Consider the following 27659-nt stretch of genomic DNA (forward strand, 5'->3'; position numbering starts at 1 on the left):
GGATAATATCCACTGCATTCAATCGGGATTCATTGGGCCTCGCTGCCTGGAATCCACTGCATTCAATCATGCTGCATGGAATCCACTGCATTCAATCATGCTGCATAAAATCCACTGCATTCAATAGGGTTCCATTTCTTCACGCTGCATGGCATACACTGCATTCAAACACGCTGCATGGAATCCACTGCATTCAATTGGGATCCATTATGCCACGATGCATGGAATTCACTGCAATCAATCAGAATACACTGCACCACACTGCATGGAATCCACTGCATTCAATCGAGATCAATTGGGCCACGCTGCATGGAATCCACTGCATTCAATCGGGATCCATTTAACCCCGCTGTAAGGAATACACTGCGTTCAATCGGGATGCATTTTACCATGCTGCCTGGAATCCACTGCATTCAATGACACTGCATGGAATTCACTGCATCAATCGGGATGCATTTTACCATGCTGCATGGAATCCACTGCATTCAGTGACGCTGCATGGAACCCACTGCAGTCAATCGCGATCCATTGTGCCACATTGCAGGGATGCCACTGCATTCAATCGACATCCATTGCACCATGCTGCATGGAATCCACTGCATTCAATTGGGATCCATTGTGCCACATTGCAGTGAAACCACTGCATTCAATCGACATCCATTGCGCCATGCTGCATGGAATCCGCTGCATTCAATTGGGATTCATTGGGCCTCACTGCATGGAATACACTGCGTTCAATCAAGATCCATTGGGCCACGCTGCATGGAATCCACAGCATTCAATCGGGATCCATTTAGCCATGCTTCATGGAATACACTGCGTTCAATCGGGATGCATTTTACCATGCTGCATGGAATCCACTGCATTCAGTGATGCTGCATGGAATGCACTACCTTCAATCGGGATGCTTTGGGCCATGCTGCATAAAATCCACTGCATTTAATCGGGATGCATTGGGCCACGCTCCATGGAATCAACTGCATTCAATCAAGCTGGATGGAATCCACTGCATTTAATCGGGATGCATTTTACCATGCTGCATGGAATGTACTGCATTCAATCACCCTGCACGGAATTCACTGCATTCATTTGGGATCCATTGCGCCACGATGCATGGAATCCACTGCGTTCAATCAAAATCCATTGCACCACACTGCATGGAATCCACTGCATTCTCTCGAGATCCATTGGGCCACGCTGCATCGAATCCACTGCATTCAATCGGGATCCATTTAGCCACGCTGCATGGAATACACTGCGTTCAATTGGGATGCATTTAACCATGCTGCATCGAATCCACTGCATTCAGTGACGCTGCATGGAATCCACTGCATTCAATCGGGATGCTTTGGGCCTCGCTGCATAAAATCCACTGCATTTAATCGGGATGCATTGGGCCTCACTGCATGGAATCTACTGCATTCAATCATGCTGCATGGAATCCACTGCATTCAATCAAGCTGCATAAAATCCCCTGCATTTAATAGGGTTCAATTTCTCCATGCTGCATGGAATCCACTGCATTCAATCATGCTTCATTGCAACCAGTGCATTCAATCGGGTACCATAGGGCCACGCTTCATGGAATCCACTGCATTCAATCATGCTTCATTGCAACCACTGCATTCAATCGGGAACCATTGGGCCATGCTGCATGGAATCCACTGCATTCAAACACGCTGCATGGAATCCACTGCATTCAATCGGGATGCTTTGGGCCATGCTGGATAATATCCACTGCATTCAATCGGGATTCTTTGGGCCTCGCTGCCTGGAATCCACTGCATTCAATCATGCTGCATGGAATCCACTGCATTCAATCATGCTGCATAAAATCCACTGCATTCAATAGGGTTCCATTTCTTCACGCTGCATGGCATACACTGCATTCAAACACGCTGCATGGAATCCACTGCATTCAATCGAGATCCATTGGGCCACGCTGCATGGAATCCACTGCATTCAATTGGGATCCATTGTGCCACGATGCATGGAATTCACTGCAATCAATCAGAATCCACTGCACCACACTACATGGAATCCACTGCATTCAATCGAGATCCATTGGGCCACGCTGCATGGAATCCACTGCATTCAATCGGGATCCATTTAACCGCGCTGCATGGAATCCACTGCATCAATCGGGATGCATTTTATCATGCTGCATGGATCCACTGCATTAAATGACACTGCATGGAATCCACTGCATTAATCTGGATGCATTTTACCATGCTGCATGGAATTCACTGCATTCAGTGACGCTGCATTGAATCCACTGCATTCAATCGGGATGCTTTGGGCCTCACTGCATATAATCCACTGCATTTAATCGGGATGCATTGGGCCTCACTGCATGGAATCTACTGCATTCAATCATGCTGCATGGAATCCACTGCATTCAATCATGCTGCATAAAATCCCCTGCATTTAATAGGGTTCAATTTCTCCATGCTGCATGGAATCCACTGCATTCAATCATGCTTCATTGCAACCAGTGCATTCAATCGGGTACCATAGGGCCACGCTTCATGGAATCCACTGCATTCAATCATGCTTCATTGCAACCCCTGCATTCAATCGGGAACCATTGGGCCATGCTGCATGGAATCCACTGCATTCAAACACGCTGCATGAAATCCACTGCATTCAATCGGGATGCTTTGGGCCATGCTGGATAATATCCACTGCATTCAATCGGGATTCATTGGGCCTCGCTGCCTGGAATCCACTGCATTCAATCATGCTGCATGGAATCCACTGCATTCAATCATGCTGCATAAAATCCACTGCATTCAATAGGGTTCCATTTCTTCACGCTGCATGGCATACACTGCATTCAAACACGCTGCATGGAATCCACTGCATTCAATCGAGATCCATTGGGCCACGCTGCATGGAATCCACTGCATTCAACCGGGATTCATTTATCCCCGCTGCATGGAATGCACTGCGTTCAATCGGGGTGCATTTTACCATGCTCCGTGGTCTTCACTGCATTCAATCATAATGCATGGAATCCACTGCATCAATCGGGATGGATTTTACCATGCTGCATGGAATCCACTGCATTCAGTGACGCTGCATGGAATCCACTGCAGTCAATCGGGATCCATTGTGCCACATTGCAGGGAAACCACTGCATTCAATCAACATCCATTGCGCCATGCTGCATGGAATCCACTGCATTCAATTGGGATTCATTGGGCCTCACTGCATGGAATACACTGCGTTCAATCGAGATCCATTGGGCCATGCTGCATGGAATCCACTGCATTCAAACACGCTGCATGGAATCCACTGCATTCAATCGGGATGCTTTGGGCCATGCTGGATAATATCCACTGCATTCAATCGGGATTCATTGGGCCTCGCTGCCTGGAATCCACTGCATTCAATCATGCTGCATGGAATCAACTGCATTCAATAGGGTTCCATTTCTTCACACTGCATGGCATACACTGCATTCAAACACGCTGCATGGAATCCACTGCATTCAATCGAGATCCATTGGGCCACGCTGCATGGAATCCACTGCATTCAATCGGGATCCATTTAACCCCGCTGCATGGAATACACTGCATCAATCGGGATGCATTTTACCATGCTGCATGGAATCCACTGCATTCAATGACACTGCATGAAATCCACTGCATTCACTCGGGATCCATTTAGCCATGCTGCATCGAATCCACTGCATTCAATCGGGATCCATTTAGCCACGCTGCATGGAATAGTCTTCGTTCAATCGGGATGCATTTAACCATGCTGCATCGAATCAACTGCATTCAGTGACGCTGCATGGAATCCACTGCATTCAATCGGGATGCATTGGGCCACGCTCCATGGAATCAACTGCATTCAATCAAGCTGGATGGAATCCACTGCATTTAATCGGGATGCATTTTACCATGCTGCATGGAATGTACTGCATTCAATCACGCTGCATGGATTTCACTGCATTCAATTGGGATCCATTGTGCAACGATGCATGGAATCCACTGCGTTCAATCAAAATCCATTGCACCACACTGCATGGAATCCACTGCATTCTCTCGAGATCCATTGGGCCACGCTGCATGGAATCCACTGCATTCAATCGGGATCCATTTAGCCACGCTGCATGGAATACACTGCGTTCAATCGGGATGCATTTAACCATGCTGCATCGAATCCACTGCATTCAGTGACGCTGCATGGAATCCACTGCATTCAATCGGGATGCTTTGGGCCTCGCTGCATAAAATCCACTGCATTTAATCGGGATGCATTGGGCCTCACTGCATGGAATCTACTGCCTTCAATCATGCTGCATGGAATCCACTGCATTCAATCATGCTGCATAAAATCCCCTGCATTTAATAGGGTTCAATTTCTCCATGCTGCATGGAATCCACTGCATTCAATCATGCTTCATTGCAACCAGTGCATTCAATCGGGTACCATAGGGCCACGCTTCATGGAATCCACTGCATTCAATCATGCTTCATTGCAACCACTGCATTCAATCGGGAACCATAGGGCCATGCTGCATGGAATCCACTGCATTCAAACACGCTGCATGGAATCCACTGCATTCAATCGGGATGCTTTGGGCCATGCTGGATAATATCCACTGCATTCAATCGGGATTCATTGGGCCTCGCTGCCTGGAATCCACTGCATTCAATCATGCTGCATGGAATCCACTGCATTCAATCATGCTGCATAAAATCCACTGCATTCAATAGGGTTCCATTTCTTCACGCTGCATGGCATACACTGCATTCAAACACGCTGCATGGAATCCACTGCATTCAATTGGGATCCATTGGGCCACGCTGCATGGAATCCACTGCATTCAATCGGGATCCATTTAACCCCGCTGCATGGAATGCACTGCGTTCAATCGGGATGCATTTTACCATGCTCCGTGGTTTTCACTGCATTCAATCATAATGCATGGAATCCACTGCATCAATCGGGATGCATTTTACCATGCTGCATGGAATCCACTGCATTCAGTCATGCTGCATGGAATGGACTACCTTCAATCGGGATGCTTTGGGCCATGCTGCATAAAATCCACTGCATTTAATCGGGATGCATTGGGCCACGCTCCATGGAATCCACTGCATTCAAACACGCTGCATGGAATCCACTGCATTCAACCGGGATGCATTTTACCATGCTGCATGGAATGTACTGCATTCAATCACGCTGCATGGAATTCACTGCATTCAATTGGGATCCATTGTGCAACGATGCATGGAATCCACTGCGTTCAATCAAAATCCATTGCACCACACTGCATGGAATCCACTGCATTCAATCGGGATCCATTAAGCCACGCTGCATGGAATACACTGGGTTCAATCGGGATGCATTTTACCATGCTGCATCGAATCCACTGCATTCAGTGATGCCGCATGGAACCACTGCATTCAATTGGGATACTTTGGGCCTTACTGCATAAAATCCACTGCATTTAATCGGGATGCATTGGGCCTCGCTGCCTGGAATACACTGCATTCAATCATGCTGCATGGAATCCACTGCATTCAATAGGGTTCCATTTCTTCACGCTGCATGGCATACACTGCATTCAAACACGCTGCATGCAATCCACTGCATTCAATCGAGATCCATTGGGCCACGCTGCATGGAATCCACTGCATTCAACCGGGATTCATTTATCCCCGCTGCATGGAATGCACTGCGTTCAATCGGGGTGCATTTTACCATGCTCCGTGGTCTTCACTGCATTCAATCATAATGCATGGAATCCACTGCATCAATCGGGATGGATTTTACCATGCTGCATGGAATGCACTGCATTCAGTGACGCTGCATGGAATCCACTGCAGTCAATCGGGATCCATTGTGCCACATTGCAGGGAAACCACTGCATTCAATCGACATCCATTGCGCCATGCTGCATGGAATCCACTGCATTCAATTGGGATTCATTGGGCCTCACTGCATGGAATACACTGCGTTCAATCGAGATCCATTGGGCCACGCTGCATGGAATCCACTGCGTTCAATCGGGATCCATTTAGCCATGCTTCATGGAATACACTGCGTTCAATCGGGATGCATTTTACCATGCTGCATGGAATCCACTGCATTCAGTGATGCTGCATAGAATGCACTACCTTCAATCGGGATGCTTTGGGCCATGCTGCATAAAATCCACTGCATTTAATCGGGATGCATTGGGCCTCACTGCATGGAATCTACTGCCTTCAATCATGCTGCATGGAATCCACTGCATTCAATCATGCTGCATAAAATCCCCTGCATTTAATAGGGTTCAATTTCTCCATGCTGCATGGAATCCACTGCATTCAATCATGCTTCATTGCAACCAGTGCATTCAATCGGGTACCATAGGGCCACGCTTCATGGAATCCACTGCATTCAATCATGCTTCATTGCAACCACTGCATTCAATCGGGAACCATAGGGCCATGCTGCATGGAATCCACTGCATTCAAACACGCTGCATGGAATCCACTGCATTCAATCGGGATGCTTTGGGCCATGCTGGATAATATCCACTGCATTCAATCGGGATTCATTGGGCCTCGCTGCCTGGAATCCACTGCATTCAATCATGCTGCATGGAATCCACTGCATTCAATCATGCTGCATAAAATCCACTGCATTCAATAGGGTTCCATTTCTTCACGCTGCATGGCATACACTGCATTCAAACACGCTGCATGGATTCCACTGCATTCAATCGAGATCCATTGGGCCACGCTGCATGGAATCCACTGCATTCAATCGGGATCTATTTAACCCCGCTGCATGGAATGCACTGCGTTCAATCGGGATGCATTTTACCATGCTCCGTGGTTTTCACTGCATTCAATCATAATGCATGGAATCCACTGCATCAATCGGGATGCATTTTACCATGCTGCATGGAATCCACTGCATTCAGTGATGCTGCATGGAATGCACTACCTTCAATCGGGATGCTTTGGGCCATGCTGCATAAAATCCACTGCATTTAATCGGGATGCATTGGGCCATGCTTCATGGAATCCACTGCATTCAATCATGCTTCATTGCAACCACTGCATTCAATCGGGAACCACTGGGCCATGCTGCATGGAATCCACTGCATTCAAACACGCTGCATGGAATCCACTGCATTCAATCGGGATGCTTTGGGCCATGCTGGATAATATCCACTGCATTCAATCGGGATTCATTGGGCCTCGCTGCCTGGAATCCACTGCATTGAATCATGCTGCATGGAATCCACTGCATTCAATAGGGTTCCATTTCTTCACGCTGCATGGAATACACTGCATTCAAACACGCTGCATGGACTCCACTGCATTCAATCGAGATCCATTGGGCCATGCTGCATGGAATCCACTGCATTCAATTGGGATACATTGTGCCACGATGCATGGAATTCACTGCAATCAATCAGAATCCACTGCACCACACTGCATGGAATCCACTGCATTCAATCGAGATCCACTGGGCCACGCTGAATGGAATCCACTGCATTCAATCGGGATCCATTTAACCCCGCTGCATGGAATACACTGCGTTCAATCGGGATGCATTTTACCATGCTGCATGGAATCCACTGCATTCAATGACACTGCATGGAATCCACTGCATCAATCGGGATGCATTGCACCATGCTGCATGGAATCCACTTCATTCAATGACACTGCATGGAATCCACTGCAGTCAATCGGGATCCATTGTGCCACATTGCAGGGAAACCACTGCATTCAATAGACATCCATTGCACCATGCTGCATGGAATCCACTGCATTCAATTGGGATTCATTGGGCCTCACTGCATGGAATAAAATGCGTTCAATCAAGATCCATTGGGCCACGATGCATGGAGTGCACTGTGTTCAATCAAAATCCATTGCACCACACTGCATGGAATCCACTGCATTCTCTCGAGGTCCATTGGGCCACGCTGCATGGAATCCACTGCATTCAATCGGGATCCATTAAGCCACGCTGCATGGAATACACTGGGTTCAATCAGGATGCATTTTACCATGCTGCATCGAATCCACTGCATTCAGTGACGCTGCATGGAATCCACTGCATTCAATCATGCTGCATAAAATCCCCTGCATTTAATAGGGTTCAATTTCTCCATGCTGCATGGAATCCACTGCATTCAATCATGCTTCATTGCAACCAGTGCATTCAATCGGGTACCATAGGGCCACGCTTCATGGAATCCACTGCATTCAATCATGCTTCATTGCAACCCCTGCATTCAATCGGGAACCATTGGGCCATGCTGCATGGAATCCACTGCATTCAAACACGCTGCATGGAATCCACTGCATTCAATCGGGATGCTTTGGGCCATGCTGGATAATATCCACTGCATTCAATCGGGATTCATTGGGCCTCGCTGCCTGGAATCCACTGCATTCAATCATGCTGCATGGAATCCACTGCATTCAATAGGGTTCCATTTCTTCACGCTGCATGGCATACACTGCATTCAAACACGCTGCATGGAATCCACTGCATTCAATTGGGATCCATTGTGCCACGATGCATGGAATTCACTGCCATCAATCAGAATACACTGCATCACACTGCATGGAATCCACTGCATTCAACCGAGATCCATTGGGCCACACTGCATGGAATCCACTGCATTCAATCGGGATCCATTTAACCCCGCTGTATGGAATACACTGCATTCAATCGGGATGCATTTTACCATGCTGCATGGAATCCACTGCATTCAATGACACTGCATGGAATCCACTGCATCAATCGGGATGCATTTTACCATGCTGCATGGAATCCACTGCATTCAATGACACTGCATGGAATCCACGGCATCACTCGGGATGCATTTTACCATGCTGCATGTAATCCACTGCATTCATTGACGCTGCATGGAATCCACTGCATTCAATCGGGATGCTTTGGGCCTCGCTGCATAAAATCCACTGCATTTAATCGGGATGCATTGGGCCACACTTCATGGAATCCACTGCATTCAATCATGCTTCATTGCAACCACTGCATTCAATCGGGAACCACTGGGCCATGCTGCATGGAATCCACTGCATTCAAACACGCTGCATGGAATCCACTGCATTCAATCGGGATGCTTTGGGCCATGCTGGATAATATCCACTGCATTCAATCGGGATTCATTGGGCCTCGCTGCCTGGAATCCACTGCATTGAATCATGCTGCATGGAATCCACTGCATTCAATAGGGTTCCATTTCTTCACGCTGCATGGAATACACTGCATTCAAACACGCTGCATGGACTCCACTGCATTCAATCGAGATCCATTGGGCCATGCTGCATGGAATCCACTGCATTCAATTGGGATACATTGTGCCACGATGCATGGAATTCACTGCAATCAATCAGAATCCACTGCACCACACTGCATGGAATCCACTGCATTCAATCGAGATCCACTGGGCCACGCTGAATGGAATCCACTGCATTCAATCGGGATCCATTTAACCCCGCTGCATGGAATACACTGCGTTCAATCGGGATGCATTTTACCATGCTGCATGGAATCCACTGCATTCAATGACACTGCATGGAATTCACTGCATCAATCGGGATGCATTTTACCATGCTGCATGGAATCCACTGCATTCAGTGACGCTGCATGGAACCCACTGCAGTCAATCGCGATCCATTGTGCCACATTGCAGGGATGCCACTGCATTCAATCGACATCCATTGCACCATGCTGCATGGAATCCACTGCATTCAATTGGGATCCATTGTGCCACATTGCAGTGAAACCACTGCATTCAATCGACATCCATTGCGCCATGCTGCATGGAATCCGCTGCATTCAATTGGGATTCATTGGGCCTCACTGCATGGAATACACTGCGTTCAATCGAGATCCATTGGGCCACGCTGCATGGAATCCACTGCGTTCAATCGGTATCCATTTAGCCATGCTTCATGGAATACACTGCGTTCAATCGGGATGCATTTTACCATGCTGCATGGAATCCACTGCATTCAGTGATGCTGCATGGAATGCACTACCTTCAATCGGGATGCTTTGGGCCATGCTGCATAAAATCCACTGCATTTAATCGGGATGCATTGGGCCACGCTCCATGGAATCAACTGCATTCAATCAAGCTGGATGGAATCCACTGCATTTAATCGGGATGCATTTTACCATGCTGCATGGAATGTACTGCATTCAATCACGCTGCACGGAATTCACTGCATTCATTTGGGATCCATTGTGCCACGATGCATGGAATCCACTGCGTTCAATCAAAATCCATTGCACCACACTGCATGGAATCCACTGCATTCTCTCGAGATCCATTGGGCCACGCTGCATCGAATCCACTGCATTCAATCGGGATCCATTTAGCCACGCTGCATGGAATACACTGCGTTCAATTGGGATGCATTTAACCATGCTGCATCGAATCCACTGCATTCAGTGACGCTGCATGGAATCCACTGCATTCAATCGGGATGCTTTGGGCCTCGCTGCATAAAATCCACTGCATTTAATCGGGATGCATTGGGCCTCACTGCATGGAGTCTACTGCATTCAATCATGCTGCATGGAATGCACTGCATTCAATCAAGCTGCATAAAATCCCCTGCATTTAATAGGGTTCAATTTCTCCATGCTGCATGGAATCCACTGCATTCAATCATGCTTCATTGCAACCAGTGCATTCAATCGGGTACCATAGGGCCACGCTTCATGGAATCCACTGCATTCAATCATGCTTCATTGCAACCAGTGCATTCAATCGGGTACCATTGGGCCATGCTGCATGGAATCCACTGCATTCAAACACGCTGCATGGAATCCACTGCATTCAATCGGGATGCTTTGGGCCATGCTGGATAATATCCACTGCATTCAATCGGGATTCTTTGGGCCTCGCTGCCTGGAATCCACTGCATTCAATCATGCTGCATGGAATCCACTGCATTCAATCATGCTGCATAAAATCCACTGCATTCAATAGGGTTCCATTTCTTCACGCTGCATGGCATACACTGCATTCAAACACGCTGCATGGAATCCACTGCATTCAATCGAGATCCATTGGGCCACGCTGCATGGAATCCACTGCATTCAATTGGGATCCATTGTGCCACGATGCATGGAATTCACTGCAATCAATCAGAATCCACTGCACCACACTACATGGAATCCACTGCATTCAATCGAGATCCATTGGGCCACGCTGCATGGAATCCACTGCATTCAATCGGGATCCATTTAACCGCGCTGCATGGAATCCACTGCATCAATCGGGATGCATTTTATCATGCTGCATGGATCCACTGCATTAAATGACACTGCATGGAATCCACTGCATTAATCTGGATGCATTTTACCATGCTGCATGGAATTCACTGCATTCAGTGACGCTGCATTGAATCCACGGCATTCAATCGGGATGCTTTGGGCCTCACTGCATATAATCCACTGCATTTAATCGGGATGCATTGGGCCTCACTGCATGGAATCTACTGCATTCAATCATGCTGCATGGAATCCACTGCATTCAATCATGCTGCATAAAATCCCCTGCATTTAATAGGGTTCAATTTCTCCATGCTGCATGGAATCCACTGCATTCAATCATGCTTCATTGCAACCAGTGCATTCAATCGGGTACCATAGGGCCACGCTTCATGGAATCCACTGCATTCAATCATGCTTCATTGCAACCCCTGCATTCAATCGGGAACCATTGGGCCATGCTGCATGGAATCCACTGCATTCAAACACGCTGCATGAAATCCACTGCATTCAATCGGGATGCTTTGGGCCATGCTGGATAATATCCACTGCATTCAATCGGGATTCATTGGGCCTCGCTGCCTGGAATCCACTGCATTCAATCATGCTGCATGGAATCCACTGCATTCAATCATGCTGCATAAAATCCACTGCATTCAATAGGGTTCCATTTCTTCACGCTGCATGGCATACACTGCATTCAAACACGCTGCATGGAATCCACTGCATTCAATCGAGATCCATTGGGCCACGCTGCATGGAATCCACTGCATTCAACCGGGATTCATTTATCCCCGCTGCATGGAATGCACTGCGTTCAATCGGGGTGCATTTTACCATGCTCCGTGGTCTTCACTGCATTCAATCATAATGCATGGAATCCACTGCATCAATCGGGATGGATTTTACCATGCTGCATGGAATCCACTGCATTCAGTGACGCTGCATGGAATCCACTGCAGTCAATCGGGATCCATTGTGCCACATTGCAGGGAAACCACTGCATTCAATCGACATCCATTGCGCCATGCTGCATGGAATCCACTGCATTCAATTGGGATTCATTGGGCCTCACTGCATGGAATACACTGCGTTCAATCGAGATCCATTGGGCCACGCTGCATGGAATCCACTGCGTTCAATCGGGATCCATTTAGCCATGCTTCATGGAATACACTGCGTTCAATCGGGATGCATTTTACCATGCTGCATGGAATCCACTGCATTCAGTGATGCTGCATGGAATGCACTACCTTCAATCGGGATGCTTTGGGCCATGCTGCATAAAATCCACTGCATTTAATCGGGATGCATTGGGCCACGCTCCATGGAATCAACTGCATTCAATCAAGCTGGATGGAATCCACTGCATTTAACCGGGATGCATTTTACCATGCTGCATGGAATGTACTGCATTCAATCACGCTGCATGGAATTCACTGCATTCAATTGGGATCCATTGCGCCAAAATGCATGGAATCCACTGCGTTCCATCAAAATCCATTGCACCACACTGCATGGAATCCACTGCATTCAATCGGGATCCATTAAGCCACACTGCATGGAATACACTGGGTTCAATGGGGATGCATTTTACCATGCTGCATCGAATCCACTGCATTCAGTGATGCCGCATGGAACCACTGCATTCAATCGGGATACTTTGGGCGTCGCTGCATAAAATCCACCTCATTTAATCGGGATGCATTGGGCCTCACTGCATGGAATCTACTGCATTCAATCATGCTGCATGGAATCCACTGCATTCTATCATGCTGCATAAAATCCCCTGCATTTAATATGGTTCAATTTCTCCATGCTGCATGGAATCCACTGCATTCAATCATGCTTCATTGCAACCAGTGCATTCAATCGGGTACCATAGGGCCATGCTTCATGGAATCCACTGCATTCAATCATGCTTCATTGCAACCACTGCATTCAATCGGGATTCATTGGGCCTCGCTGCCTGGAATCCACTGCATTCAATCATGCTGCATGGAATCAACTGCATTCAATAGGGTTCCATTTCTTCACACTGCATGGCATACACTGCATTCAAACACGCTGCATGGAATCCACTGCATTCAATCGAGATCCATTGGGCCACGCTGCATGGAATCCACTGCATTCAATCGGGATCCATTTAACCCCGCTGCATGGAATACACTGCATCAATCGGGATGCATTTTACCATGCTGCATGGAATCCACTGCATTCAATGACACTGCATGAAATCCACTGCATTCACTCGGGATCCATTTAGCCATGCTGCATCGAATCCACTGCATTCAATCGGGATCCATTTAGCCACGCTGCATGGAATAGTCTTCGTTCAATCGGGATGCATTTAACCATGCTGCATCGAATCAACTGCATTCAGTGACGCTGCATGGAATCCACTGCATTCAATCGGGATGCATTGGGCCACGCTCCATGGAATCAACTGCATTCAATCAAGCTGGATGGAATCCACTGCATTTAATCGGGATGCATTTTACCATGCTGCATGGAATGTACTGCATTCAATCACGCTGCATGGATTTCACTGCATTCAATTGGGATCCATTGTGCAACGATGCATGGAATCCACTGCGTTCAATCAAAATCCATTGCACCACACTGCATGGAATCCACTGCATTCTCTCGAGATCCATTGGGCCACGCTGCATGGAATCCACTGCATTCAATCGGGATCCATTTAGCCACGCTGCATGGAATACACTGCGTTCAATCGGGATGCATTTAACCATGCTGCATCGAATCCACTGCATTCAGTGACGCTGCATGGAATCCACTGCATTCAATCGGGATGCTTTGGGCCTCGCTGCATAAAATCCACTGCATTTAATCGGGATGCATTGGGCCTCACTGCATGGAATCTACTGCCTTCAATCATGCTGCATGGAATCCACTGCATTCAATCATGCTGCATAAAATCCCCTGCATTTAATAGGGTTCAATTTCTCCATGCTGCATGGAATCCACTGCATTCAATCATGCTTCATTGCAACCAGTGCATTCAATCGGGTACCATAGGGCCACGCTTCATGGAATCCACTGCATTCAATCATGCTTCATTGCAACCACTGCATTCAATCGGGAACCATAGGGCCATGCTGCATGGAATCCACTGCATTCAAACACGCTGCATGGAATCCACTGCATTCAATCGGGATGCTTTGGGCCATGCTGGATAATATCCACTGCATTCAATCGGGATTCATTGGGCCTCGCTGCCTGGAATCCACTGCATTCAATCATGCTGCATGGAATCCACTGCATTCAATCATGCTGCATAAAATCCACTGCATTCAATAGGGTTCCATTACTTCACGCTGCATGGCATACACTGCATTCAAACACGCTGCATGGAATCCACTGCATTCAATTGGGATCCATTGGGCCACGCTGCATGGAATCCACTGCATTCAATCGGGATCCATTTAACCCCGCTGCATGGAATGCACTGCGTTCAATCGGGATGCATTTTACCATGCTCCGTGGTTTTCACTGCATTCAATCATAATGCATGGAATCCACTGCATCAATCGGGATGCATTTTACCATGCTGCATGGAATCCACTGCATTCAGTGATGCTGCATGGAATGCACTACCTTCAATCGGGATGCTTTGGGCCATGCTGCATAAAATCCACTGCATTTAATCGGGATGCATTGGGCCACGCTCCATGGAATCAACTGCATTCAATCAAGCTGGATGGAATCCACTGCATTCAACCGGGATGCATTTTACCATGCTGCATGGAATGTACTGCATTCAATCACGCTGCATGGAATTCACTGCATTCAATTGGGATCCATTGTGCAACGATGCATGGAATCCACTGCGTTCAATCAAAATCCATTGCACCACACTGCATGGAATCCACTGCATTCAATCGGGATCCATTAAGCCACGCTGCATGGAATACACTGGGTTCAATCGGGATGCATTTTACCATGCTGCATCGAATCCACTGCATTCAGTGATGCCGCATGGAACCACTGCATTCAATTGGGATACTTTGGGCCTTACTGCATAAAATCCACTGCATTTAATCGGGATGCATTGGGCCTCGCTGCCTGGAATACACTGCATTCAATCATGCTGCATGGAATCCACTGCATTCAATAGGGTTCCATTTCTTCACGCTGCATGGCATACACTGCATTCAAACACGCTGCATGCAATCCACTGCATTCAATCGAGATCCATTGGGCCACGCTGCATGGAATCCACTGCATTCAACCGGGATTCATTTATCCCCGCTGCATGGAATGCACTGCGTTCAATCGGGGTGCATTTTACCATGCTCCGTGGTCTTCACTGCATTCAATCATAATGCATGGAATCCACTGCATCAATCGGGATGGATTTTACCATGCTGCATGGAATCCACTGCATTCAGTGACGCTGCATGGAATCCACTGCAGTCAATCGGGATCCATTGTGCCACATTGCAGGGAAACCACTGCATTCAATCGACATCCATTGCGCCATGCTGCATGGAATCCACTGCATTCAATTGGGATTCATTGGGCCTCACTGCATGGAATACACTGCGTTCAATCGAGATCCATTGGGCCACGCTGCATGGAATCCACTGCGTTCAATCGGGATCCATTTAGCCATGCTTCATGGAATACACTGCGTTCAATCGGGATGCATTTTACCATGCTGCATGGAATCCACTGCATTCAGTGATGCTGCATGGAATGCACTACCTTCAATCGGGATGCTTTGGGCCATGCTGCATAAAATCCACTGCATTTAATCGGGATGCATTGGGCCACGCTCCATGGAATCAACTGCATTCAATCATGCTGCATGGAATCCACTGCATTCTATCATGCTGCATAAAATCCCCTGCATTTAATAGGGTTCAATTTCTCCATGCTGCATGGAATCCACTGCATTCAATCATGCTTCATTGCAACCAGTGCATTCAATCGGGTACCATAGGGCCACGCTTCATGGAATCCACTGCATTCAATCATGCTTCATTGCAACCACTGCATTCAATCGGGAACCATTGGGCCATGCTGCATGGAATCCACTGCATTCAAACACGCTGCATGGAATCCACTGCATTCAATCGGGATGCTTTGGGCCATGCTGGATAATATCCACTGCATTCAATCGGGATTCATTGGGCCTCGCTGCCTGGAATCCACTGCATTCAATCATGCTGCATGGAATCAACTGCATTCAATAGGGTTCCATTTCTTCACGCTGCATGGAATACACTGCATTCAAACACGCTGCATGGAATCCACTGCATTCAATCGAGATCCATTGGGCCACGCTGCATGGAATCCACTGCATTCAATCGGGATCCATTTAACCCCGCTGCATGGAATACACTGCATCAATCGGGATGCATTTTACCATGCAGCATGGAATCCACTGCATTCAATGACACTGCATGGAATCCACTGCATTCACTCGGGATCCATTTAGCCATGCTGCATGTAATGCACTGCGTTCAATCGGGATGCATTTTACCATGCTGCATGGAATCCACTGCATTCAATGATGCTGCATGGAATGCACTACCTTCAATCGGGATGCTTTGGGCCATGCTGCATAAAATCCACTGCATTTAATCGGGATGCATTGGGCCACGCTCCATGGAATCAACTGCATTCAATCAAGCTGGATGGAATCCACTGCATTTAATCGGGATGCATTTTACCATGCTGCATGGAATATACTGCATTCAATCACGCTGCATGGAATTCACTTCATTCAATTGGGATCCATTGCACCACGATGCATGGAATCCACTGCGTTCAATCAAAATCCATTGCACCACACTGCATGGAATCCACTGCAATCTCTCGAGATCCATTGGGCCACGCTGCATCGAATCCACTGCATTCAATCGGGATCCATTTAGCCACGCTGCATGGAATAGTCTTCGTTCAATCGGGATGCATTTAACCATGCTGCATCGAATCCACTGCATTCAGTGACGCTGCATGGAATCCACTGCATTTAATCGGGATGCATTGGGCCACGCTCCATGGAATCAACTGCATTCAATCAAGCTGGATGGAATCCACTGCATTTAATCGGGATGCATTTTACCATGCTGCATGGAATGTACTGCATTCAATCACGCTGCATGGAATTCACTGCATTCAATTGGGATCCATTGTGCAACGATGCATGGAATCCACTGCGTTCAATCAAAATCCATTGCACCACACTGCATGGAATCCACTGCATTCTCTCGAGATCCATTGGGCCACGCTGCATGGAATCCACTGCATTCAATCGGGATCCATTTAGCCACGCTGCATGGAATACACTGCGTTCAATCGGGATGCATTTAACCATGCTGCATCGAATCCACTGCATTCAGTGACGCTGCATGGAATCCACTGCATTCAATCGGGATGCTTTGGGCCTCGCTGCATAAAATCCACTGCATTTAATCGGGATGCATTGGGCCTCACTGCATGGAATCTACTGCCTTCAATCATGCTGCATGGAATCCACTGCATTCAATCATGCTGCATAAAATCCCCTGCATTTAATAGGGTTCAATTTCTCCATGCTGCATGGAATCCACTGCATTCAATCATGCTTCATTGCAACCAGTGCATTCAATCGGGTACCATAGGGCCACGCTTCATGGAATCCACTGCATTCAATCATGCTTCATTGCAACCACTGCATTCAATCGGGAACCATAGGGCCATGCTGCATGGAATCCACTGCATTCAAACACGCTGCATGGAATCCACTGCATTCAATCGGGATGCTTTGGGCCATGCTGGATAATATCCACTGCATTCAATCGGGATTCATTGGGCCTCGCTGCCTGGAATCCACTGCATTCAATCATGCTGCATGGAATCCACTGCATTCAATCATGCTGCATAAAATCCACTGCATTCAATAGGGTTCCATTTCTTCACGCTGCATGGCATACACTGCATTCAAACACGCTGCATGGATTCCACTGCATTCAATCGAGATCCATTGGGCCACGCTGCATGGAATCCACTGCATTCAATCGGGATCCATTTTACCCCGCTGCATGGAATGCACTGCGTTCAATCGGGATGCATTTTACCATGCTCCGTGGTTTTCACTGCATTCAATCATAATGCATGGAATCCACTGCATCAATCGGGATGCATTTTACCATGCTGCATGGAATCCACTGCATTCAGTGATGCTGCATGGAATGCACTACCTTCAATCGGGATGCTTTGGGCCATGCTGCATAAAATCCACTGCATTTAATCGGGATGCATTGGGCCACGCTCCATGGAATCAACTGCATTCAATCATGCTGGATGGAATCCACTGCATTCAACCGGGATGCATTTTACCATGCTGCATGGAATGTACTGCATTCAATCACGCTGCATGGAATTCACTGCATTCAATTGGGATCCATTGTGCAACGATGCATGGATTCCACTGCGTTCAATCAAAATCCATTGCACCACACTGCATGGAATCCACTGCATTCAATCGGGATCCATTAAGCCACGCTGCATGGAATACACTGGGTTCAATCGGGATGCATTTTACCATGCTGCATCGAATCCACTGCATTCAGTGATGCCGCATGGAACCACTGCATTCAATCGGGATACTTTGGGCCTTACTGCATAAAATCCACTGCATTTAATCGGGATGCATTGGGCCTCACTGCATGGAATCTACTGCCTTCAATCATGCTGCATGGAATCCACTGCATTCAATCATGCTGCATAAAATCCCCTGCATTTAATAGGGTTCAATTTCTCCATGCTGCATGGAATCCACTGCATTCAATCATGCTTCATTGCAACCAGTGCATTCAATCGGGTACCATAGGGCCACACTTCATGGAATCCACTGCATTCAATCATGCTTCATTGCAACCACTGCATTCAATCGGGAACCACTGGGCCATGCTGCATGGAATCCACTGCATTCAAACACGCTGCATGGAATCCACTGCATTCAATCGGGATGCTTTGGGCCATGCTGGATAATATCCACTGCATTCAATCGGGATTCATTGGGCCTCGCTGCCTGGAATCCACTGCATTGAATCATGCTGCATGGAATCCACTGCATTCAATAGGGTTCCATTTCTTCACGCTGCATGGAATACACTGCATTCAAACACGCTGCATGGACTCCACTGCATTCAATCGAGATCCATTGGGCCATGCTGCATGGAATCCACTGCATTCAATTGGGATACATTGTGCCACGATGCATGGAATTCACTGCAATCAATCAGAATCCACTGCACCACACTGCATGGAATCCACTGCATTCAATCGAGATCCACTGGGCCACGCTGAATGGAATCCACTGCATTCAATCGGGATCCATTTAACCCCGCTGCATGGAATACACTGCGTTCAATCGGGATGCATTTTACCATGCTGCATGGAATCCACTGCATTCAATGACACTGCATGGAATCCACTGCATCAATCGGGATGCATTGCACCATGCTGCATGGAATCCACTTCATTCAATGACACTGCATGGAATCCACTGCAGTCAATCGGGATCCATTGTGCCACATTGCAGGGAAACCACTGCATTCAATAGACATCCATTGCACCATGCTGCATGGAATCCACTGCATTCAATTGGGATTCATTGGGCCTCACTGCATGGAATAAAATGCGTTCAATCAAGATCCATTGGGCCACGATGCATGGAGTGCACTGCGTTCAATCAAAATCCATTGCACCACACTGCATGGAATCCACTGCATTCTCTCGAGGTCCATTGGGCCACGCTGCATGGAATCCACTGCATTCAATCGGGATCCATTAAGCCACGCTGCATGGAATACACTGGGTTCAATCAGGATGCATTTTACCATGCTGCATCGAATCCACTGCATTCAGTGACGCTGCATGGAATCCACTGCATTCAATCATGCTGCATAAAATCCCCTGCATTTAATAGGGTTCAATTTCTCCATGCTGCATGGAATCCACTGCATTCAATCATGCTTCATTGCAACCAGTGCATTCAATCGGGTACCATAGGGCCACGCTTCATGGAATCCACTGCATTCAATCATGCTTCATTGCAACCACTGCATTCAATAGGGAACCATTGGGCCATGCTGCATGGAATCCACTGCATTCAAACACGCTGCATGGAATCCACTGCATTCAATCGGGATGCTTTGGGCCATGCTGGATAATATCCACTGCATTCAATCGGGATTCATTGGGCCTCGCTGCCTGGAATCCACTGCATTCAATCATGCTGCATGGAATCCACTGCATTCAATAGGGTTCCATTTCTTCACGCTGCATGGCATACACTGCATTCAAACACGCTGCATGGAATCCACTGCATTCAATTGGGATCCATTGTGCCACGATGCATGGAATTCACTGCCATCAATCAGAATACACTGCATCACACTGCATGGAATCCACTGCATTCAACCGAGATCCATTGGGCCACACTGCATGGAATCCACTGCATTCAATCGGGATCCATTTAACCCCGCTGTATGGAATACACTGCATTCAATCGGGATGCATTTTACCATGCTGCATGGAATCCACTGCATTCAATGACACTGCATGGAATCCACTGCATCAATCGGGATGCATTTTACCATGCTGCATGGAATCCACTGCATTCAATGACACTGCATGGAATCCACGGCATCACTCGGGATGCATTTTACCATGCTGCATGTAATCCACTGCATTCAGTGACGCTGCATGGAATCCACTGCATTCAATCGGGATGCTTTGGGCCTCGCTGCATAAAATCCACTGCATTTAATCGGGATGCATTGGGCCACACTTCATGGAATCCACTGCATTCAATCATTCTTCATTGCAACCACTGCATTCAATCGGGAACCATTGGGCCATGCTGCATGGAATCCACTGCATTCAAACACGCTGCATGGAATCCACTGCATTCAATCGGGATGCTTTGGGCCATGCTGGATAATATCCACTGCATTCAATCGGGATTCATTGGGCCTCGCTGCCTGGAATCCACTGCATTGAATCATGCTGCATGGAATCCACTGCATTCAATAGGGTTCCATTTCTTCACGCTGCATGGAATACACTGCATTCAAACACGCTGCATGGAATCCACTGCATTCAATCGAGATCCATTGGGCCATGCTGCATGGAATCCACTGCATTCAATTGGGATACATTGTGCCACGATGCATGGAATTCACTGCAATCAATCAGAATCCACTGCACCACACTGCATGGAATCCACTGCATTCAATCGAGATCCACTGGGCCACGCTGAATGGAATCCACTGCATTCAATCGGGATCCATTTAACCCCGCTGCATGGAATACACTGCGTTCAATCGGGATGCATTTTACCATGCTGCATGGAATCCACTGCATTCAATGACACTGCATGGAATCCACTGCATCAATCGGGATGCATTGCACCATGCTGCATGGAATCCACTTCATTCAATGACACTGCATGGAATCCACTGCAGTCAATCGGGATCCATTGTGCCACATTGCAGGGAAACCACTGCATTCAATAGACATCCATTGCACCATGCTGCATGGAATCCACTGCATTCAATTGGGATTCATTGGGCCTCACTCCATGGAATAAAATGCGTTCAATCAAGATCCATTGGGCCACGATGCATGGAGTGCAATGCATTCAATCAAAATCCATTGCACCACACTGCATGGAATCCACTGCATTCTCTCGAGGTCCATTGGGCCACGCTGCATGGAATCCACTGCATTCAATCGGGATCCATTAAGCCACGCTGCATGGAATACACTGGGTTCAATCAGGATGCATTTTACCATGCTGCATCGAATCCACTGCATTCAGTGACGCTGCATGGAATCCACTGCATTCAATCATGCTTCATTGCAACCAGTGCATTCAATCGGGTACCATAGGGCCACGCTTCATGGAATCCACTGCATTCAATCATGCTTCATTGCAACCACTGCATTCAATAGGGAACCATTGGGCCATGCTGCATGGAATCCACTGCATTCAAACACGCTGCATGGAATCCACTGCATTCAATCGGGATGCTTTGGGCCATGCTGGATAATATCCACTGCATTCAATCGGGATTCATTGGGCCTCGCTGCCTGGAATCCACTGCATTCAATCATGCTGCATGGAATCCACTGCATTCAATCATGCTGCATAAAATCCACTGCATTCAATAGGGTTCCATTTCTTCACGCTGCATGGCATACACTGCATTCAAACACGCTGCATGGAATCCACTGCATTCAATTGGGATCCATTGTGCCACGATGCATGGAATTCACTGCAATCAATCAGAATACACTGCACCACACTGCATGGAATCCACTGCATTCAATCGAGATCCATTGGGCCACGCTGCATGGAATCCACTGCATTCAATCGGGATCCATTTAACCCCGCTGTAAGGAATACACTGCGTTCAATCGGGATGCATTTTACCATGCTGCCTGGAATCCACTGCATTCAATGACACTGCATGGAATTCACTGCATCAATCGGGATGCATTTTACCATGCTGCATGGAATCCACTGCATTCAATGACACTGCATGGAATCCACTGCATCACTCGGGACGCATTTTACCATGCTGCATGGAATCCACTGCATTCAGTGACGCTGCATGGAACCCACTGCAGTCAATCGGGATCCATTGTGCCACATTGCAGGGATGCCACTGCATTCAATCGACATCCATTGCACCATGCTGCATGGAATCCACTGCATTCAATTGGGATCCATTGTGCCACATTGCAGTGAAACCACTGCATTCAATCGACATCCATTGCGCCATGCTGCATGGAATCCGCTGCATTCAATTGGGATTCATTGGGCCTCACTGCATGGAATACACTGCGTTCAATCAAGATCCATTGGGCCACGCTGCATGGAGTGCACTGTGTTCAATCAAAATCCATTGCACCACACTGCATGGAATCCACTGCATTCAATCGGGATCCATTTAGCCATGCTTCATGGAATACACTGCGTTCAATCGGGATGCATTTTACCATGCTGCATGGAATCCACTGCATTCAGTGATGCTGCATGGAATGCACTACCTTCAATCGGGATGCTTTGGGCCATGCTGCATAAAATCCACTGCATTTAATCGGGATGCATTGGGCCACGCTCCATGGAATCAACTGCATTCAATCAAGCTGGATGGAATCCACTGCATTTAATCGGGATGCATTTTACCATGCTGCATGGAATATACTGCATTCAATCACGCTGCATGGAATTCACTTCATTCAATTGGGATCCATTGCACCACGATGCATGGAATCCACTGCGTTCAATCAAAATCCATTGCACCACACTGCATGGAATCCACTGCAATCTCTCGAGATCCATTGGGCCACGCTGCATCGAATCCACTGCATTCAATCGGGATCCATTTAGCCACGCTGCATGGAATAGTCTTCGTTCAATCGGGATGCATTTAACCATGCTGCATCGAATCCACTGCATTCAGTGACGCTGCATGGAATCCACTGCATTTAATCGGGATGCATTGGGCCACGCTCCATGGAATCAACTGCATTCAATCAAGCTGGATGGAATCCACTGCATTTAATCGGGATGCATTTTACCATGCTGCATGGAATGTACTGCATTCAATCACGCTGCATGGAATTCACTGCATTCAATTGGGATCCATTGTGCAACGATGCATGGAATCCACTGCGTTCAATCAAAATCCATTGCACCACACTGCATGGAATCCACTGCATTCTCTCGAGATCCATTGGGCCACGCTGCATCGAATCCACTGCATTCAATCGGGATCCATTTAGCCACACTGCATGGAATACACTGCGTTCAATCGGGATGCATTTAACCATGCTGCATCGAATCCACTGCATTCAGTGACGTTGCATGGAATCCACTGCATTCAATCGGGATGCTTTGGGCCTCGCTGCATAAGATCCACTGCATTTAATCGGGATGCATTGGGCCTCACTGCATGGAATCTACTGCATTCAATCATGCTGCATGGTATCCACTGCATTCAATCATGCTGCATAAAATCCCCTGCATTTAATAGGGTTCAATTTCTCCATGCTGCATGGAATCCACTGCATTCAATCATGCTTCATTGCAACCAGTGCATTCAATCGGGTACCATAGGGCCACGCTTCATGGAATCCACTGCATTCAATCATGCTTCATTGCAACCACTGCATTCAATCGGGAACCATAGGGCCATGCTGCATGGAATCCACTGCATTCAAACACGCTGCATGGAATCCACTGCATTCAATCGGGATGCTTTGGGCCATGCTGGATAATATCCACTGCATTCAATCGGGATTCATTGGGCCTCGCTGCCTGGAATCCACTGCATTCAATCATGCTGCATGGAATCCACTGCATTCAATCATGCTGCATAAAATCCACTGCATTCAATAGGGTTCCATTACTTCATGCTGCATGGCATACACTGCATTCAAACACGCTGCATGGATTCCACTGCATTCAATCGAGATCCATTGGGCCACGCTGCATGGAATCCACTGCATTCAATCGGGATCCATTTAACCCCGCTGCATGGAATGCACTGCGTTCAATCGGGATGCATTTTACCATGCTCCGTGGTTTTCACTGCATTCAATCATAATGCATGGAAATCACTGCATCAATCGGGATGCATTTTACCATGCTGCATGGAATCCACTGCATTCAGTGATGCTGCATGGAATGCACTACCTTCAATCGGGATGCTTTGGGCCATGCTGCATAAAATCCACTGCATTTAATCGGGATGCATTGGGCCACGCTCCATGGAATCAACTGCATTCAATCATGCTGCATGGAATCCACTGCATTCAACCGGGATGCATTTTACCATGCTGCATGGAATGTACTGCATTCAATCACGCTGCATGGAATTCACTGCATTCCATTGGGATCCATTGTGCAACGATGCAGGGAATCCACTGCGTTCAATCAAAATCCATTGCACCACACTGCATGGAATCCACTGCATTCAATCGGGATCCATTAAGCCACGCTGAATGGAATACACTGGGTTCAATCGGGATGCATTTTACCATGCTGCATCGAATCCACTGCATTCAGTGACGCTGCATTGAATCCACTGCATTCAATCGGGATGCTTTGGGCCTCACTGCATATAATCCACTGCATTTAATCGGGATGCATTGGGGCTCACTGCATGGAATCTACTGCATTCAATCATGCTGCATGGAATCCACTGCATTCAATCATGCTGCATAAAATCCCCTGCATTTAATAGGGTTCAATTTCTCCATGCTGCATGGAATCCACTGCATTCAATCATGCTTCATTGCAACCAGTGCATTCAATCGGGTACCATAGGGCCACGCTTCATGGAATCCACTGCATTCAATCATGCTTCATTGCAACCCCTGCATTCAATCGGGAACCATAGGGCCATGCTGCATGGAATCCACTGCATTCAAACACGCTGCATGGAATCCACTGCATTCAATCGGGATGCTTTGGGCCATGCTGGATAATATCCACTGCATTCAATCGGGATTCATTGGGCCTCGCTGCCTGGAATCCACTGCATTCAATCATGCTGCATGGAATCCACTGCATTCAATCATGCTGCATAAAATCCACTGCATTCAATAGGGTTCCATTTCTTCACGCTGCATGGCATACACTGCATTCAAACACGCTGCATGCAATCCACTGCATTCAATCGAGATCCATTGGGCCACGCTGCATGGAATCCACTGCATTCAACCGGGATTCATTTATCCCCGCTGCATGGAATGCACTGCGTTCAATCGGGGTGCATTTTACCATGCTCCGTGGTCTTCACTGCATTCAATCATAATGCATGGAATCCACTGCATCAATCGGGATGGATTTTACCATGCTGCATGGAATCCACTGCATTCAGTGACGCTGCATGGAATCCACTGCAGTCAATCGGGATCCATTGTGCCACATTGCAGGGAAACCACTGCATTCAATCGACATCCATTGCGCCATGCTGCATGGAATCCACTGCATTCAATTGGGATTCATTGGGCCTCACTGCATGGAATACACTGCGTTCAATCGAGATCCATTGGGCCATGCTGCATGGAATCCACTGCGTTCAATCGGTATCCATTTAGCCATGCTTCATGGAATACACTGCGTTCAATCGGGATGCATTTTACCATGCTGCATGGAATCCACTGCATTCAGTGATGCTGCATGGAATGCACTACCTTCAATCGGGATGCTTTGGGCCATGCTGCATAAAATCCACTGCATTTAATCGGGATGCATTGGGCCACGCTCCATGGAATCAACTGCATTCAATCATGCTGCATGGAATCCACTGCATTTAACCGGGATGCATTTTACCATGCTGCATGGAATGTACTGCATTCAATCACGCTGCATGGAATTCACTGCATTCAATTGGGATCCATTGCGCCAAAATGCATGGAATCCACTGCGTTCGATCAAAATCCATTGCACCACACTGCATGGAATCCACTGCATTCAATCGGGATCCATTAAGCCACGCTGCATGGAATACACTGGGTTCAATGGGGATGCATTTTACCATGCTGCATCGAATCCACTGCATTCAGTGATGCCGCATGGAACCACTGCATTCAATCGGGATACTTTGGGCGTCGCTGCATAAAATCCACCTCATTTAATCGGGATGCATTGGGCCTCACTGCATGGAATCTACTGCATTCAATCATGCTGCATGGAATCCACTGCATTCAATCATGCTGCATAAAATCCCCTGCATTTAATAGGGTTCAATTTCTCCATGCTGCATGGAATCCACTGCATTCAATCATGCTTCATTGCAACCAGTGCATTCAATCGGGTACCATAGGGCCACGCTTCATGGAATCCACTGCATTCAATCATGCTTCATTGCAACCACTGCATTCAATCGGGAACCATTGGGCCATGCTGCATGGAATCCACTGCATTCAAACACGCTGCATGGAATCCACTGCATTCAATCGGGATGCTTTGGGCCATGCTGGATAATATCCACTGCATTCAATCGGGATTCATTGGGCCTCGCTGCCTGGAATCCACTGCATTCAATCATGCTGCATAAAATCCACTGCATTCAATAGGGTTCCATTTCTTCACGCTGCATGGAATACACTGCATTCAAACACGCTGCATGGAATCCACTGCATTCAATCGAGATCCATTGGGCCACGCTGCATGGAATCCACTGCATTCAATCGGGATCCATTTAACCCCGCTGCATGGAATGCACTGCGTTCAATCGGGATGCATTTTACCATGCTCCGTGGTTTTCACTGCATTCAATCATAATGCATGGAATCCACTGCATCAATCGGGATGCATTTTACCATGATGCATGGAATCCACT

This window comes from Sus scrofa, chromosome 18 (assembly GCF_054392235.1).
Source record: "Sus scrofa isolate SSC_HxYL_T2T_F1_AM1 chromosome 18, Sscrofa_HxYL_maternal_Yorkshire_Landrace_v2.0, whole genome shotgun sequence".
NCBI classification, from domain to species: domain Eukaryota; kingdom Metazoa; phylum Chordata; class Mammalia; order Artiodactyla; family Suidae; genus Sus; species Sus scrofa.